The 16,844-nt window shown below is 36.4% G+C and overlaps 1 long non-coding RNA gene across 2 annotated transcripts in view; it reads right to left on the bottom strand.

Moving 5' to 3' along the window:
• Positions 1 to 16,844, bottom strand: part of LOC127055707 (uncharacterized) — a 78,884-nt gene that overhangs the window by 43,753 nt on the left and 18,287 nt on the right. Inside the window, exons 1-2 of one of the 2 annotated variants that reach the window (XR_007775581.1) lie at positions 8,250 to 8,875; positions 6,388 to 6,451 (exon numbers count right to left, since the gene is read on the bottom strand). This is a non-coding gene — a long non-coding RNA (uncharacterized LOC127055707). Of the gene's footprint in view, positions 1 to 6,387; positions 6,452 to 8,249; positions 8,876 to 16,844 lie in introns of those variants that run through there. The other variant, XR_007775583.1, reaches the window with a different exon arrangement.

Genomic DNA, 16,844 nt, shown 5'->3' with positions numbered 1-16,844 from the left:
GACCAGACCCTGTGAGGTACTGAACAGTTGTGTCTCCCAGAGAAATCAATAGGAGTTCAAGATGCCCATACCCTTAAACCCAATCCTGCAACACTTACCCATGTGAATATTCCCTATGCACACAGGCAGTATAAGTGAAGATAAAGTACTGAGACTACTTGAAATCAATGGGCTTACTTTAGAAAAGATTACTTATGTGAATAAATATTGCCAGATTTGTCCTATACTTTAAAACATTCACGATAAACTATGTTATAGCAGTGCATTTATTTCCTAAAGCAGAAAACACAACACAGCAACACAACGCTAATTACTGCTTGATCAGTTGGTATTCTGGCAGCCTAGTAATCATCTTTAAAGGTCAAGAATGCTATGTTTTGCAAAAAAACAGACCATATATTTTATAGCTTCAAAATGAAACTAAAGAATATAACCTGCTCCATCCAGCTGTACTTAATAGATTCCTTTCTTTTTGTTTTTCATTCTCTGCTTTAATCTCCTTCAAAATTAATTGACTTTCCCATAAATTTGTGCACATAATTTGATAACTCTTGAAACAACATATTACACATTGCAAAGTAAAAACATTTTAATTAAAGTTAATGATGACACAAGGAAAATTTGCATGGCAACCTATAAACTATACTGGATAGAATTATAATTATATCGTGCATTTAAAAGACCAAAGAAACGTTCCCACAGTTTCTGTAACAGTCATTTCTATTTGGTTTCAGATCAGAATAAACAATCCTCCTTATTTTGTAAAATTAATATAAAATATTGCTTTGTTGGGAGAAAATAGCAGTGACATCTCTTTCCAAAGGAATTACACTACAAAAAAGAAAATAAAAACAAAAGAAGACAATGTACTGGCGATGACTGGGGCCACTTTTAATCCAAAGAGGACAATAAACCTTTTTGTCTAGACTGGGAGTGGCCCCAGCTCAGCCTCCTGTGTGAGCAACACATTCTCCACACTCGCTTAGCTGCAGCTCACTAAAACTGTCTGATGCACACCCCCACTGGCTGGGAGCAACTCCACACCATCCCCTAATCAAGGTTGTCTCTCAAAAGCCATAATCTAGCTCTTACACTTTCCAGGCATCTATCATGCAGGTACAATTTCCTAATCTCCTTGCTACAGCTATTAATTAGCAAAAGCAAATTCAATTAAAAATTAAAAAAAAAATGAAAAAATGGGTTTCCTCTCCTCCCATACCTCACAGGGCAAGGGGAGGAAAATCAAAAGGAAAGGATCTGAATTTCCCTCTGCACATGCTTGGCCACTGAAAGGCCAGCGATCTCTTGTACAAGAACTTGCAGTTAGGACTCTGCCAGACCGTTTTACTTGTTTCCCACTGCAACATGGGGAATTTAAGATTGCTGATCGGAGGGGAGCTCTTTCATGCTTCTCCACTGGAGACCTTCAGACTATCCATCCTCCCACCTTGTTCATAATGGCAGGTGGGGTGAGATAGGGTTCTTGTTCCTACTGACACATACAGGAAGCACCTCAAAAAAAGAGTCTACAGCAGATTGCTTGTTTGATCTGACCTTTGTCACAGTGTTAGGATGGCAGGAATTCTTTGTAGTAATTGTGGTTCTGAGCCATAACAAAAATGAGTACAAAGCTAGCAAAGAGTGGACAACGCTATGTCATGTTAGCATGGTGGGAAAGGTTTTTCAATCATGCACAGATTCAAGACATGCCTCCTATCAGCCCAATTTTCTTCCCCAACGGAGATTCCAGCTTGAGGCAAATTTCATTGGTTTGCGATTCCTGTTTTGTCCCCAAGGGTCTGGGACCTGTACAGGCAGTATATTGAAATTGGACATATTCTCTTTTCTTTTCTTGCTGGGAACTTTATTACGTGGTTAAAAATTCTCACTAATGAAAGCTCTGGCCTTCACTTATAGTAGAACTGAATGAGTTTTATTTCCTGCCCTTGATTTAGGGTGATAGCAGCAAAACATTGTCAAGTCTTTTGTAAAACACAATATATAAATGGTCACATATTTAAATAATCTCAGAGAATGACCTATTTAATGCTAATTTCAGAAGAAAGCTAGGCTACTGGACATAATATAACAGCCAACATAGAACAATGCCCATTTTATACAAACCTTTGTTATTTGCTAGGAAGATGGCATTAGAGGTCTCACTGCTGAAAAAATACAATGTGCTCCACTATTATATTTCTTATTAGTAATGCTATGATTTACAAAATTTCATCCCCTTTACACTTCTCATCAGCAAGGCCTTGTCTACATGGGAAAGTTGTACCAATTTAATTAAATTGGTTCAGAAACTGATTTAGTTAAATCAGTGCAATCCCTTGTGTGGAATTCTTATTTTGGCGTAAGAGTGCCTTGTATCAATTGATCAATATATATAATGCCTTTTTAAACCTTACAAGGCCTAAACATGATAGTCCTTGGATTGTTTTATCTATTTGATGAAATGTCTGTCAAAAATACTCATATACATAATGTAAAATGATTTTTTTAGGGCCATAGTAGACAGACGGGAAAGTACACGATAAGAATATTTAACACAGGACATAAAAATCAAACAGTCTCTGATTTATACACACTCATCCACCTGTTTTGCTTGAAAAGTGATTAACTGCCATAGGTCAAAGTATTTTTCTCTCCACTAAACTCTATCATCATTTACCCACCACCACCACCCCCCAAAAAAAATAGGTGACTTGCACTCAGGAAGCACAAGTTCTCTACAGGGCTAGCTCTAGTATCTGCACTAATCTCTGCAAAGGGAGCAGGAGCAGCTGGAACCATGGCCCCATGTCCCCGCTGGGCTGGCTGCAGAAATGAGCACATACTGCACCCTCTTTAAGATGCTTGCTGGAGCTCTGGGAGATATAGGCAGGGTCTCTCATCTCTTGATGCGCTATGGCTGTATGCCAGAATTAAATCCTAAAAATCTAAAGTTTAGTACGGAGACTAAGTTTTGAGTTTGATTATGAACAAATGGGGTATGGTGGTCACGATTCAGGTACATTGATAGAACTATGGGAGAATCCAGAACTAGAATGCCTGGAGTGCAGCAAGTCAATACTGAGATTCTTGGGCAGAGTGGTGTCTGAAATCTAACAATGGAAGAGTAGGGGAGCTCCAGGTTAGAACCCAGGTGACAATGTAGGACAATGTATGCATAAGAAAGGATATCACATTCCCACACAAAGCTCAGGACTAAACAATAATACTATGTCTCTACCTAAGCAGCATGATGCAATATTTATTCCAAAGAGTCATAAGGAGAAGTAAGTATTTTTTAAATAGTTTGTTTCTGTACAGTAGCAGAATATCAACAAATTTCAACTATTTAGGATTAGCTAATCCTAGAGAAAATTAGCACCATATTTAATACTTGATATTTTATCAATCTGTAAATTAAAATCAAATTTTAAGGCCTTGTTTTTAATGGAATTAAAGCACCATCACTCTTTTCTAAGTATCTGTAGCGTGTAGTCACAGTCCATTAGGAGAACATGTTAGCATTGTTCATAACAGGATGTGAATGAAATAATCATGTAATCAGGACTATTTCAACATCAATAAAGCTTTAGAGTGATTATTCTGTATAGCCGTAACACAATACCTTTTTGCACAGTTTCCCTGATCAGATTAAAATGATGATGAATTCCTCGATGGCCCAAGTGTGCTCCAAGGAAAGCTAGAAGGTTGTACAGTTAACTCCCAGGGTGTAACTCTAAACCATACAACCTACTACCTCAACCCGGATGCACACAGCTTCCAACGATGACCATAAAGTCTTCTTCGCATCTTCAGCATCTCTTTCAAATATGGCAGCCACATATCTATGTGCTCTCTACTGGGTGGATTTTGAAAATGTTAAATATAGTTAACTCTATTTTCAGTCATGTTCCATTTTTAACATTATAATGAAAATACATATTTGTCTATTTTGAGGGCACTGCTAGCAATCTGTTTCATCCAGTTCTTTTCTTTTTAAGAAAAACTTGCAAAGGGATGATGTGAATCCAACTATATTTCTAAAAGAACTCACTGTGGTCACTTAGTGTCTTGTAAAATAAAAGTCAAGTAGACATCCAAATTTAGTTATTTCCTTTGACCACATGCTATTTGAATTTAACATTGTGTAATGTTATGTATTTATTTAAAACTAGTATACCCTACCCTTGCTCTGTGAAAAAAATATTTAAGTTCCTTAAATATGAGTATAAATTTTTATTCTGATTTTAAGACAAGTGTGCTTTAAAAAAAATCAAATGGAACAAAATGATTTAATACCACTAACAGGGCACATGAGAACAGAAGCACAACAGAAATAAAAGTTTAACAAAAAAGTCCAAAATCCACGTTTACTTGAGGCAATCACTTAGACATCAGATTTTCAAATATCATCAAGTAGCTTGTCACGTAATCTTTTGCCAGATCACCAAAGTGACACAGACCCATAGAAGCGAGCTTGTGCAGTATACGTTACCACAAGATCGGATCTACGGGTTTATGCCAATTGGCACCATCAGCTAGCATCTCTCATTTTAAATGAAATGTGGAATACTTAGGACGGAATAACTTGTGAAGCATTTATAATTAAACCAACTGTAAAAATATATCATCCAACGATTGGCCTTCAGAAAATAACTTTGCTACTTTTTTAAAAAAAGAGGAAAATACAAAAAACCTACAATATTTAACAGGTTTATTATCTAATCTTTTTATCCGTAATCAGAATAAACATTATTTTGCATAAAGTTTGTAACAATGGTGCATCCAAAATTCGCAGTGACTTCCATAGGAGTTTTGCAGGCCCAAAGAATGCAGGATTCGGTCCCATATTAGATGTGAAATAATATGAACAATATATGTTTGGCTTCTATGCTTGAATATGAAATGTACTAGAAACTAACAATGAAAATCAACCCACTGTATCTGAAAATCTATCATGTATGAGAGCTGGGCTCCAGCATATAACACTGCAAAGACTGGTTGGAGATTTCATCATATTACAATGCTTACAGGTACTTCTTACCAAGAACTTGATTATTAAGCAAAGCATATAAAAATAACCCCCCAGAAATTAGTTTATATATTTTGTTCACTAAAATTCCAAACAATATTGCTTCCTGGTAAAACTTCAGGATTAACTCATAAACCAAATTCGCCCTTATTTTCACTGACCCAAAGTATGGTGCCTCATCCAAACAGGCCCTTTGTAGAAATATTCAGTAACTCAACAGGTGAGACAGACAGACATGTTTTTATAATCTAAATATTTTACTTGAATGCAATTTCATCTCAATATTTTAAAGATCAATATATGATAAATGAATGTAATTCTAAAACAGTATAACAACAAATGTATTTTTAAAATATTGGCAGCAGAGGTGTACCTGTTAAAATAACTGCTGTAGAGATGATTTGGTTTTAGCAGGTTATTGAAAATCTGCAGCTGAAAATCTGTATCTGAACTAGATTTCAGTATCTGCTTTAAATTGTTTCCCATTAAAGGCCTAACTCTGTAGTCCTTAATCTCGCAAAATTTTCATTTAAGAGAGTGAGAGTATTGCTAGCATAGGGATATTGGATCAGGCCCATACTCTGTTCAGTATATGGAAAATTGCAGCAAATACTTCTAGTTTGATAATGACAACAATGATCTAATGCCTGTGAATGACCATTGTGTTTTTGAATAATTTAGTGGATTAAATCTTAGAACATCTACAGTATGTTACTTGGCTTTTTTTGTAATCGTTTAAACAAATTATTTTCCAGAAATGTGTGTTTTAAACTTGCTATGATTTTATGTACAACATGTGTGCATTCGAGAGTAATAAAACTTTATACATGATTTCTGCTGAAGCCAAAGGGTTAACATATCTTGTCATAAAAGCCAATCCCTATGCCTAGAATACTTATATTATCAAACACATGATACTGACTGCTTACATCTTTTACTGATTGATTCTAATGGATGCTATAGAGAGTACTTCTCAGATATTTCCATTTCTAGGAATGACAGAGAGGTATTTAACATTTCATAAAAAAAAACCACATTGGTCAATGCATTTCATATATATTGTAAAAGATCTAAATTATATATTGATTTTTCAGTTTAATCTAAAGCTGCATAGAAAAAAGTATAAACACAACCAGTAGTGCACTATTCCCAACAGAAAACAATCAAAGAAAAAAGTTTAATAGATATCTGTAAGATTATTTTTGTCACGTTCCCTTTTAACAAAAAGGCAATGCTTTAACATTAGAATTTTCAGTGTTCTTGCCTGCAGCTTTGTTTATTTAATATATATATATATATATGTATAAAATATTTGTTTATTTTATATATGTAAAAATGTTTAAGAAGATCACTATTACCTTCACTGATTTCTGGTATAACCAACTTCTTCATTTTTCATTTCCGTTTTAATTTTTCCTTGCACTAAAACAAGAAAACGATTAAGAGAGAAATAATGAGAAGGTCTATTCTGTGAAAGTATTTTTAGAACATGAAATATGTAAAAGGATAGCAACCATAATTTTAAAGATCTAAAACCAACGCCCCTCTGAAGGCCACTGGCAAAACATCCAGTGAGCCACACACACTTAGGCAAAGTGACTGTGTTATTTGTATTTTTCTTCTTTTTTATTTTCTAATTTTTAAAATTGTATTAACAATTCCAAAAACAGAAGCGCACAGCTGGTAGAAAATAAAAAAAGGTTTGCTTAAAGATGCTTATCTGATTTTAATTTAGCATGGAACTTAATATAAAAATATTGGAGACAGTTAAGTTCAATTACACTTACAATAATTTTTAAGAAGATACTTTTGTAAAAACTCAGAAAAATATATAATTTGATTGCTATGCTTAAATTTACAAAAGAATTATGTTCTTTAGAATGCAAGAATAGGTTTTCCATTATACGAATAAACATTATTGACATATGTAGTTACTTTTATGCAAGTATTGGAGAGAAATCACAATAAATTTGTTCTTTTTAATATAGGTGAATAGAGCTATATTTTTCCTATACATATATGATATCCATTTAGTAATTTCCCACAATTCACTGCAAAGCAACAAAAATATAAAGTAGCACAATTCAGCAGGTAGTCTTAGATCAGCTATCCAACTGGCAATCTATAAATTGTGAAATACATGTTTAAACTTCACTAAATATATTTTGTAAAGCCATAAGATGATTATAAAGTTTGTATAAGAAAAGAAACAAAAAATTACAGTTTTTTAAAAATAAGAAAATCAAAGTTTTCAATGAACACACATTTTATGTCTCAAAGTATTTTCTGTCCAGGGACTTTTTAATAAAAGATTCAAAAGAATAGATGAAGACTGAAAAAAGTCATACTGAATATATATAAAAAATATTGATTTGGACAACACTTTCATTGTTTGCCAGGTAAAATGAATTTTATTACAAATTGTTCCAATTGCCTAGCAATTTATTTCCAAAGACAGGCAAAAATGATTAAGAAACAATTGATCTGCTGACACAGGACTGTGCTTTAAACTTACCATAACTTTGTATGCACTTCTCACAAAAATATTGAATGGGTATCTTAAGCACAATTTCAACTATTCATGGACAAGTGCTGATTTACCAAACATCCTAAAATAGGCACTGTTACTAGCAGCAAACCAGACTTGCTGCATGAAACTACAAATAATGTGCCTTTTATTCCTGTGCTTATTACACTGAATTCTTTGTAATGGATTTAAACACAAATTGTAAGATTGTATGTGAACCAACTCAATAATAACTTTGCTCTAATATACTGCTTACAAGAGTGATCTTCTCCTACAGCTTCAACTTTTTCTGGCCCCCCCCCCCCCACTCCTCTCTTTAGGAATTGAAAGCATGAGTCACACTATATAAAAAAAAGAATGGACTTTCCATAACAACCAGCTCCAAATACCCATTTTCTTACAGATAACCAAAGCTTATGCTGAATACATATAACCATTAAAATCTTTGAGTAACTTCAGTGCTTAGCTAAGATAAAATGTGCCAACTACTTATTTATACAGTTTCTGTTTTTTCCTGTTCGTTTACTTTTCTATTTTTAGCAGTATAAGATCAAACACAGTGAAACAAAAAGTTAGTAAAAACAAAAGAGGTGTGATTGGTTGACTACGGTAAATTTGATACACAAGGACTCAGTTTCAAAATTACATGTTTAAAATGGAAAAAAAAGAAAATAAAAGAAAAATAAGATATACCTGTTATGAAAGGTACGTTTTCACCCACTGCCAAATATTGCTATTTAAGCAATAATAAAATAAAATACAGATTTTTTTGGTAAGTAAAAGAAACAATCACTTAGGCTCATTTAGTTATATTGTTTTAAGAAGCTCTAACACATCCTGATGTCTCTGTAGTTAAACATGCCAGATTTTTTTTTTTTGAAGCAGGAGATTCACATTTTTTCCATCACTCTTGTATCTAGGACAAACTCAGATTTGTTTCTTCTCAGGCTCCTGTTATTTCTCGGAATAGGACCAGGATGCCTGTCTTCTTTTTCGTTCTTCTCGAAATTCCAAGCACAAAGCACTGCGCAAAAGCTGCACCAATCCTTGTTGCAAGTGCCTGCACAGTGATAGAGGTAGAAGAGACCAGAGAATTCATCTAGCCCCTGTGCTGATTTTATAAATGGGGATTGCACAAATCTGCCGAAGCAAAGGGGTGAAAAGGCAGGGTGCCAGTTTGCTACACTATGCTGCAATGATCTCATGTTCAGTGCTGTCACCCCGTTTGCCCAGTTCAAACGCCTGTTCATTAAACAGTAAGAACTTTTATTCTTCAGACAGTGAAAAAGATTGTTATAAACCACAGTTCAGCAATAAAAAAAAATTAGAACATGTAGTTTTAAAATTCTATTAAGTTTAAATATTCTGTATATACATCTATCTATCTATCTATCTATTTTCTTAGTTAGAGATAAGCAGCAGAGTTTATCAGGCGTGAAAGGGACAGCCTCCTGGTGGTGTGCCAAAAAAGCCAGAATAAAGGCAAAGTTGTGCTTCAAAGCTCAATCGCTTGCTGAGTCTGGCTAAAGTCAAGCATTAAGATCCACCATTTTCTGAGCCATGTAAGAAAAGAGGAAAAAAGTCAGAACGGGTGCTGCTTTCCAAGTCTCCGTTGGCACCATCACAAAATCTCAGCCGTAGGGTCACATGATTCTCTGCCAAATGTGGAGTGCATTCCCATAAACCATTCTGCTGATACTGCGAAGGCAGCTATTGTCTAGTTTATATCCAAAGTTCAGCCCACTCTTCATTGAATTAGCTGAAAAACGCATCACCTTTGGGGGTTGGGAGCCATGGAAACGTCTACCTGGCAGGCTGCCCACTTTTTCTGCCCATCAACCAGAGATGGAATTGTGCTGCCTAATGTAATGATGACTAGGAATGTGAAGAGTCGTCCAAAGTGAATCTGATTCTTGCGAAGCCTGCTTCATTTGCACAGCAAACTCTGGCTTCTTGTCGTTTAAAAAAAAAAAAAGCCTTTCTACTAAATGTAGCAATTAAAGGTCTAGTAAACATGCCTACTCTGCAACTTTACTTTATAACACACCCAAATGGTTCCCAAACTAAAAGAGTTACTATAATGCAAGTTTTCTGATTTAAAGCAGCACACTTTCCCCCCCACAAATTAAAGCAACATTCCCTGGATATTTTTTCTCCTTAAGATATAAAACGTAGTATATAGTAGATCTCACAGCTCTTCTTTCCCCCATTTTATTACTTCCTGATTTTATCTAACAAAAATTATATATGTGCACAGCAATACCCACCAGTAACAGTGGGGATTCAATATTGCTGCAATCTTCCTCAAAGCAGTCTCCTGAGAAAGCTAGTTGTATTTCCAATAGCATGAATACCTTCACCTTAGCCCTGTTATCTTCACTACTGACTAGGACAGCTGGTGTGCAAGTTTGCAGACCAACACATTTGAGAACTGCACTGTCCCCTTTCCTAAATACAGATTGGATTTATAAAAAATACAAGTTATTAAATAGATAAGCATCTGATATAGTTACCCAGCTTCAAATCTATATTTTCTATTCCGCCCATCTATTGTTCTAATGTAAGATGTCACAAGACTGCCAAATAAAAATGCCAACTATGATACACTTCTATAGGACATAAAATAGGCTAGTTAAGAGAATTTATCTGGAGTTCAGTGGTGTGAACAAACTAACAGAAATCAAATCAATTCTTCTACCTCAGTTTCAGGAATTGCTGCAATATAAATGTTAAAAAATAGTAATGTCCATAGTTTCTACATTAATAAAAGGGACATGTGGAGGAACCTCCAAACTTACTATTAATAATTAATATTTTTACATAGCACCACAGCTGTGCCTGGCACTTTGCATAATAAGTAAAGGCAGGATCCCTGCCCCAAAGAGCTTATAATCTAAACTGATTAGGACATGGCAAGGCAATGGGGGATGTAGCAGACAAGGAAGAGGGAGAGGGAAAACACAGTAAGATAATAGGATCTTAAGGATTGTAGGGTATTATCATCTTAACACTCTTGTTTTCATTAGGTGGGTGGGTGGGGTGCTACCATGCTCCCTGACTTGAAGTGGTTCTATCATATACAGGGTTTACAGTTTGGTTCAATGGATCTCAGCACCCCCACTACACATATTGCTCCAGCACCCCTCATTGTTTTTGTTTTATAATTACACTTTTAATTTCATTTTCTTTACTTTAAGGATACCAGAGGTTCATTATATGAGGGATTGTGGGAAGGGGGTTTGATGAAGGATTTGAAGGAGGACAGAGTGGTTATAATGTGGAGAAAAGGACCAGGAAGGACAATCCAGGCTCTGTGGGCAGCATGGGAGATGTCATGGAAGTCCTTGAAGGCAGAAGGAACAGTGAGGTAATAGAGGTGGAACTGGAGGAGAGAAGGGTCTGAACAGAAAAATGGTGGGCAGCCAGTGCTGAATGGAGCAGAACAGTACCAGCCAAGAAAGTGAGGATGAGGGCTTTGAAACTGATGCTGAAGGGATATGGAAGGATTCATGAAAGGGGCTGATAGGTCTAGCTAGGGCACTGGGACAGGAAGAGGAGTTTGACAGAACAGAGTAGACTGAGAGGGTTGTCAGGAAGGCCAGAAAGAAGGTGAGAGTAGTTCAAGCAGAAAATTATCAAGGCAGAGAGGATGATCGTCATAATAGGATGAACAGGAAAAGATGGATTTTGGCTATGTTACAAAGGAAGAAATGACTGAATGGAAGGGTCAAAGGAGAGAGATTCCACAAATCCCAACCATCTGACCTTAAGGAAGCAGGAATAAAGACCCCAATCAAAGGGTCTCTCTTTGCCACCCCTCCCCACTCCTGATCAGATCAGTCACATTGCGTAAAACATTTATTGAATGTACACATACACATGCATTCCCACCCACTGTATGCTTTCACTCACTGTATATAGGGTTTGCAACAGTGAATGTTAGAATTAAAACTGAAACCTCAAGTTATTTCTTTGAATTTCTATAATAATAAAAGGACACCGATCCAAAGTGTTAAGGGCCCCCAACACAAACTACAAGAACACAAATAATATTAAATAGCAGTTTACCCCGTGACCGTGTGCAGAACTCAACTCCTCATAAATCTCCCTCATTCCCCTAAACCACCCCATCACATACATCAACCACCTTCCCTCCACAGAAAATAAAGGCACCTTACAGCGTGCCTGGCTTAGTGAACAGATCAGGGCTATTTTAGTACTGAGAGATGAGCGAATGTTGTTCCAGAGCTAAAGGCCCCTTAAAAAGAACAGCTCCCTCTCTCTTCCACCACGGCATACTAGGATGGCATCTGGACCATTCTGTGGTAGTGCAGTTACTCCTCCTAAGCTTTCGCAAACAAATTCCACATTAGAATGAAATTTCACATGCATGGTCTCAGCCCAAAGATAACCTTTTTGAAAGGTTAAGGAAAAGCCTTACCCATATCTAGTTATTAATAGGGAAAATACCATTTATCCTTTTAAAAACTCTCCAGTCTTGGGCCTCTGAACTCATTGTAAAGAGACTGTACTTCACTGTGTGACCTTGGGCAAGTTATGTAGCTTCTTTGTGCCTCAATTGTTAAAATGGGCACAATGGTACCTTGTTTCATAAAATTCTTTGAGCTCTCCCAATGCGAACTAGTCTGTAAGCCTAAGAATTATTATTTCAGATTTTCAGACTCACCAATAACTCAAGAACAGTTGATCCAGTCAACTTAAAGTGTGACTGTAACCTAAGGAGTGATTCTGTGGAAAAAGGCAGTTTGGGCTTCCATGTTTATTGTGTCTCAGTGACTTTCACATCTAATTTACTCTAGCGATAAATCAAAATATCTTTTTTCTTAACTGCCAGTGCTTCAAACTCAGCTAGGAATACGAAAGTGAAGCTGGGGTCTTACACATCATCATTAGCCCTAAAGATTCTGTTGGCCAAATTACATCCTCAGAATAATGTCTTCAAATTAAGCCCTTTGTTACACCAGTGCCACCCCACTGACCTGCAGTGCAGTTACACAGGTGTAACTAATAGTTTAATTTGAGAAAGATGCTGTTGTCCAGGTAAAACAGATAAAGGGCAAATTCTGGCATGCAAAATGGTGATGTGCGAGAAAATAAAGGAAAAGAGCTTGACTTTTAGACCACAGTGTGAGTTTTGCAGTGTTTGAAAATAATACACAAAACAAAATATATTTTTACTTATAAACTGCGCCAATTTGAGCTGGAGTCTTTGAGAGATAATCAACATATGAATCCACACAATCATTTTTAGAAACACTTTTCTGGGTAGAAGAGCATCTTCATATGTGGCTAGTCCTCAGTGAGGAGACTTTTGTCCATGCATGCCAGACAACAGGTAAAGATCTAGATGAGTGCCCTACCCATTAAACAAAGTGGTGATGTCACAAAGGGTGAAAAACAGTACGCACCAATGTGTGTGGTCCTGTCCATGCCTGAGCAGGCAGCTGTGGCATGAAGGCAGGGGGAAGGACCATGACTTTGAACAGGAGAACTTTATTCCTGCTACCCCAAATATAGGTAAGAAAATGGTGGTGATGGGGAAGCCTGATTGTGCTGGGGATTCCAGCCATAGTAAAGCTCTAAGTAGCTTTTCATCCTCTTGGCACCTGCAGAGCTACTGGAGTCCCAGCCAGGATTGTAGGAACCCACAGAGACTCCCCTCCTTATGAGAAGGAGAAAGATGGGAGCATCTCTCTGAATCATGACAACTTTTATATATGCCATCTTAGCAGAGCATGGTACTTCACAAAAGGGAATTAAAAACCTTTGCTCTGCAGACCACAGCTTGCAATGCACTGGTATACTGGGGAGACAGAGGTGACTGTAAAATGTATGCAACATAAGAAAGAGTGACTTTGAAGGCTCTGAAATCAGCAAGGTATCCTTTTTTTAACTTCTTGCCTCCTCTATCGTCTCTTCAAATGGATGTATGCCTTCACATCTTTCTATGTTTTTTAAGGTTAGTACCACCTAATTAAATCCTCCAGCTACAGCTAAACAGGCAGGAGACTCCTTGTTAAGAGTCTGTATCATTATTAGTCATAAATAATATTCATTGTGAATTAAAGTCTTTTCCTGATCTTGAAATATTCAAGAGCAGACAAGCTTTTAAACAAATTTATTTGTCTTCCAAATTTCAGTCTATGGGCTACTTGCAAACCCTTGCAAGATTTGTTTTGACTATTCACAATTCAGGTGGGATCTGATTGGTCACCTGTGTCTCCTGATACTATGCCTATTTCCTTGCAGAAGGAATCAGACTGTTTAACAGAACAGCAGCAAATAATAATGTATAGAAAATACTTTTGGACACACAAGAATAATCTTGTTCACAGACAAATATGGCATTTGTCTGAATTACTGTCATTCCCCTGAGGCACGGGAGAACAAAATACGGGTATTAATGAAGAAAAGCAGGCAAACATGGTCAGATCAGTCAACTACCTAAAATTGAAATGAATCTTCCCAAATGCCATTTTACTGTGTTTTAAAAGTTCTACTTTACAGCAAATAAAGGCGCCCTTTTTGTTCTTTGCAACGAGCTGCAATTGTTGCGGGAGAAGCAGCTATCCATTGAGTATGGAATAGCTGCAGTGCCATACCACCACCGAGGTGGAACAAATAGCAAGTTTTCCTCCACTTTGCTTCTCTCGAAAACCTGGGCTATCAGGGATAATCCTTTAAATACAAAAGAGTGATGTTATTTCAGCAGAAACAGGAGATCACGTCAGAGGAGTGCTCTGGACAGAGGAATGTTATGTTGTCATAAAATATTGAACCAAATGGATGATGAGAACATAAGAATGGACAAATTTGGTCAGACTAATGATCCATCCAGCCCAGTATCCTGTCTTCTGACAGTGGCTGGTGCCAGGTACTTCAGAGGGAACGAACAGAACAAGACAATTATTGAGTGATCCATCTCATGTCATCCAGTTCCAGCTTCTGGCAGTCAGAGGTTTAGGAACACCCAAAGCATGGGGTTACATCTCTGACCATCTTGGCTAATAGACATTGATGGGCCTATCCTCCATGAACTTATCTAATTCTTTTCTGAACACAGTTATACTTTTGAATTTCACAGCAGCCCCTGGCAAAGAGTTCCACAGGTTGATTGCACTGTGTGAAGTACTTCCTTTTGTTTGTTTTAAACCTGCAGTCAGTTAATTTCACTGGGTGACCTCTGGTTCTTGTGTTACATGAAAGGATAAATAACACTTCCTATTCACTTTCTCCAGCCATTCATGACTCTACAGACTTCTATTATATCCCCCCTTAGTTGTTTCTCTTCTAAACTGAACAATCCCAGTCTTTTTAATCTCTCCTGATATGGAAGCTGTTTCATACCCCTAATCATTTTGGTTGTCCTTCTCTGTACTTTTTTTCAATTCTAATACATCTTTTTTGAGAAGAGGCAACCAGAACTGCACCCAGTATCAAGTTTTAGGTGTACCATAATGGCATTACTATATTTTCTGTCCTATTTCCTATCTCTTTCCTAATGGCTCTTAACATTCTGTTGGCAAAATGTTGACAGAATGGATAACAGGAAAAGCTTCACAACAGACATTTTTTTCACCCTTTATTTCTACTTTCAGCATTTGAAACATTCATAAAATAAGTTTTGTCCATGAGATGCAACATTCATCCCACTTGTATCAATGCACTGTATGACAACCTATTCACGTTTGTGTATAAACTCTTGTTACATTTCTGTTAATCTCTCCCATTTCTTTTGGATCTATGTGCAGATTCATACCCTGGATTCCATTTATAACAAACACTTTGAGGCCTGACAATAACACTTGAGGTCTTCAGTTAGACCTACATACGTCATGCACCAATGAGGATGCTTTGAACTACCTGTCCAATTCTACCTTCAAATATGTACAAAAATCATCCACTGAGTTAAACAGAAATTGCACACTCCTCCAAATACAGAATTTGCCCCTGGTAAGCCATGGATCTACTGGGATTCTGCCATTTTTTCTCATGCTTGAGTATCTTCTGCTTTACTGGTAACAGCTGGTCTTACAAGTAATGTGGCTGAAGGCGGAGTGGGCAAGTTTAACTCATGGTTTATAATTATGCTATTGTTTGTAATCAATCAATCAGATCTAAATTACTACAGAGCCTTGCTGAACTATCACTCAAAATCATTCTCATCTGACTAAAACATTTAGGGATGTCTGGTTTTATGAATTTCCTCCCACATCTCAGGTAAATCAGAAATCCAAATACCAACTCTAGGATTCAGGGATTTTATGTGCATTTCTCAGACTCCATAGAGGATTAGACACAAAACCAATAAGTGAATTTCACTATCTATACAGTGATATAGTGATTTTTCCCCATTTTTTAACAAGTACTATTTACTTCAATTTTATATTTACCAAATTCTTCATTTAATATATAGAACAACGGTAATGTAATACTCATAGCAAGTATTCTTCATTTAATGGAACTTTGTATAAATTGTATTGCTGGGCCATGGGCCTGAGTGATTGCAATCAGCAATAGGTTACAAGCAATAAGTTATATATAAATATATTTTTCAGTCTAATAAATAAAATGAATGATAAAATTTCTTAAATATTACTTTTCACCCACAGATCTCAAAGCACTTTACAAAAGTAAGCAGGTATTGAATCACTATAATCATTTCATAGAAGGGAAAACGAAGCATGAGGAGGTGAAATGATTCAATCAATACCGTGCAACATGTCAGTAGCAGAGGCAAGAACTAGCTGTAAGTATTATCTTCAAGATGAGATCTAAATGATGCTGAGCACTTGTGGACATCAAACATCTCAGAATACCTTTTTGAAAGATTAAAAGCATGAGCCTCAAAGTCCTAGCTAAAAATTTCAACCCAGATAAATACATCTCACCTACTGAAAATTCATGTTGTGGTTGCAATCTGGCACAGTATTTTTTTCGGTTCTTGTCCTACACAATTTTATAGTATTGCAGTACACAGCTCGGCTGTCACATATCGGTCCACAGATGGCTCATATTTCAGCAGTATGTGTGCCACAGTCAATATAATTATGAAATTTAAATACTATATGTAAAATGCGTTAAGATCCTCCAGGACAAGAACTGAAGAAAAATACTATAGTCAATGGCATCTCCACAATGAATATTTGCTTTTGCACATGTGCATAAAAACACACTCTGGTTTAGTACAAAGTAGCAAAAAAACCCAGTATCCAATTGCAAATACAACACAAATTTGAGCAGCTAGTACAATATTTAATATTTAAT

This window comes from Gopherus flavomarginatus, chromosome 1, assembly GCF_025201925.1.
Source record: "Gopherus flavomarginatus isolate rGopFla2 chromosome 1, rGopFla2.mat.asm, whole genome shotgun sequence".
Taxonomy (NCBI): Eukaryota; Metazoa; Chordata; order Testudines; family Testudinidae; genus Gopherus; species Gopherus flavomarginatus.
Note: the sequence above shows the minus strand (reverse complement) of the source record. Positions and strands in the feature narration are given on the sequence as shown.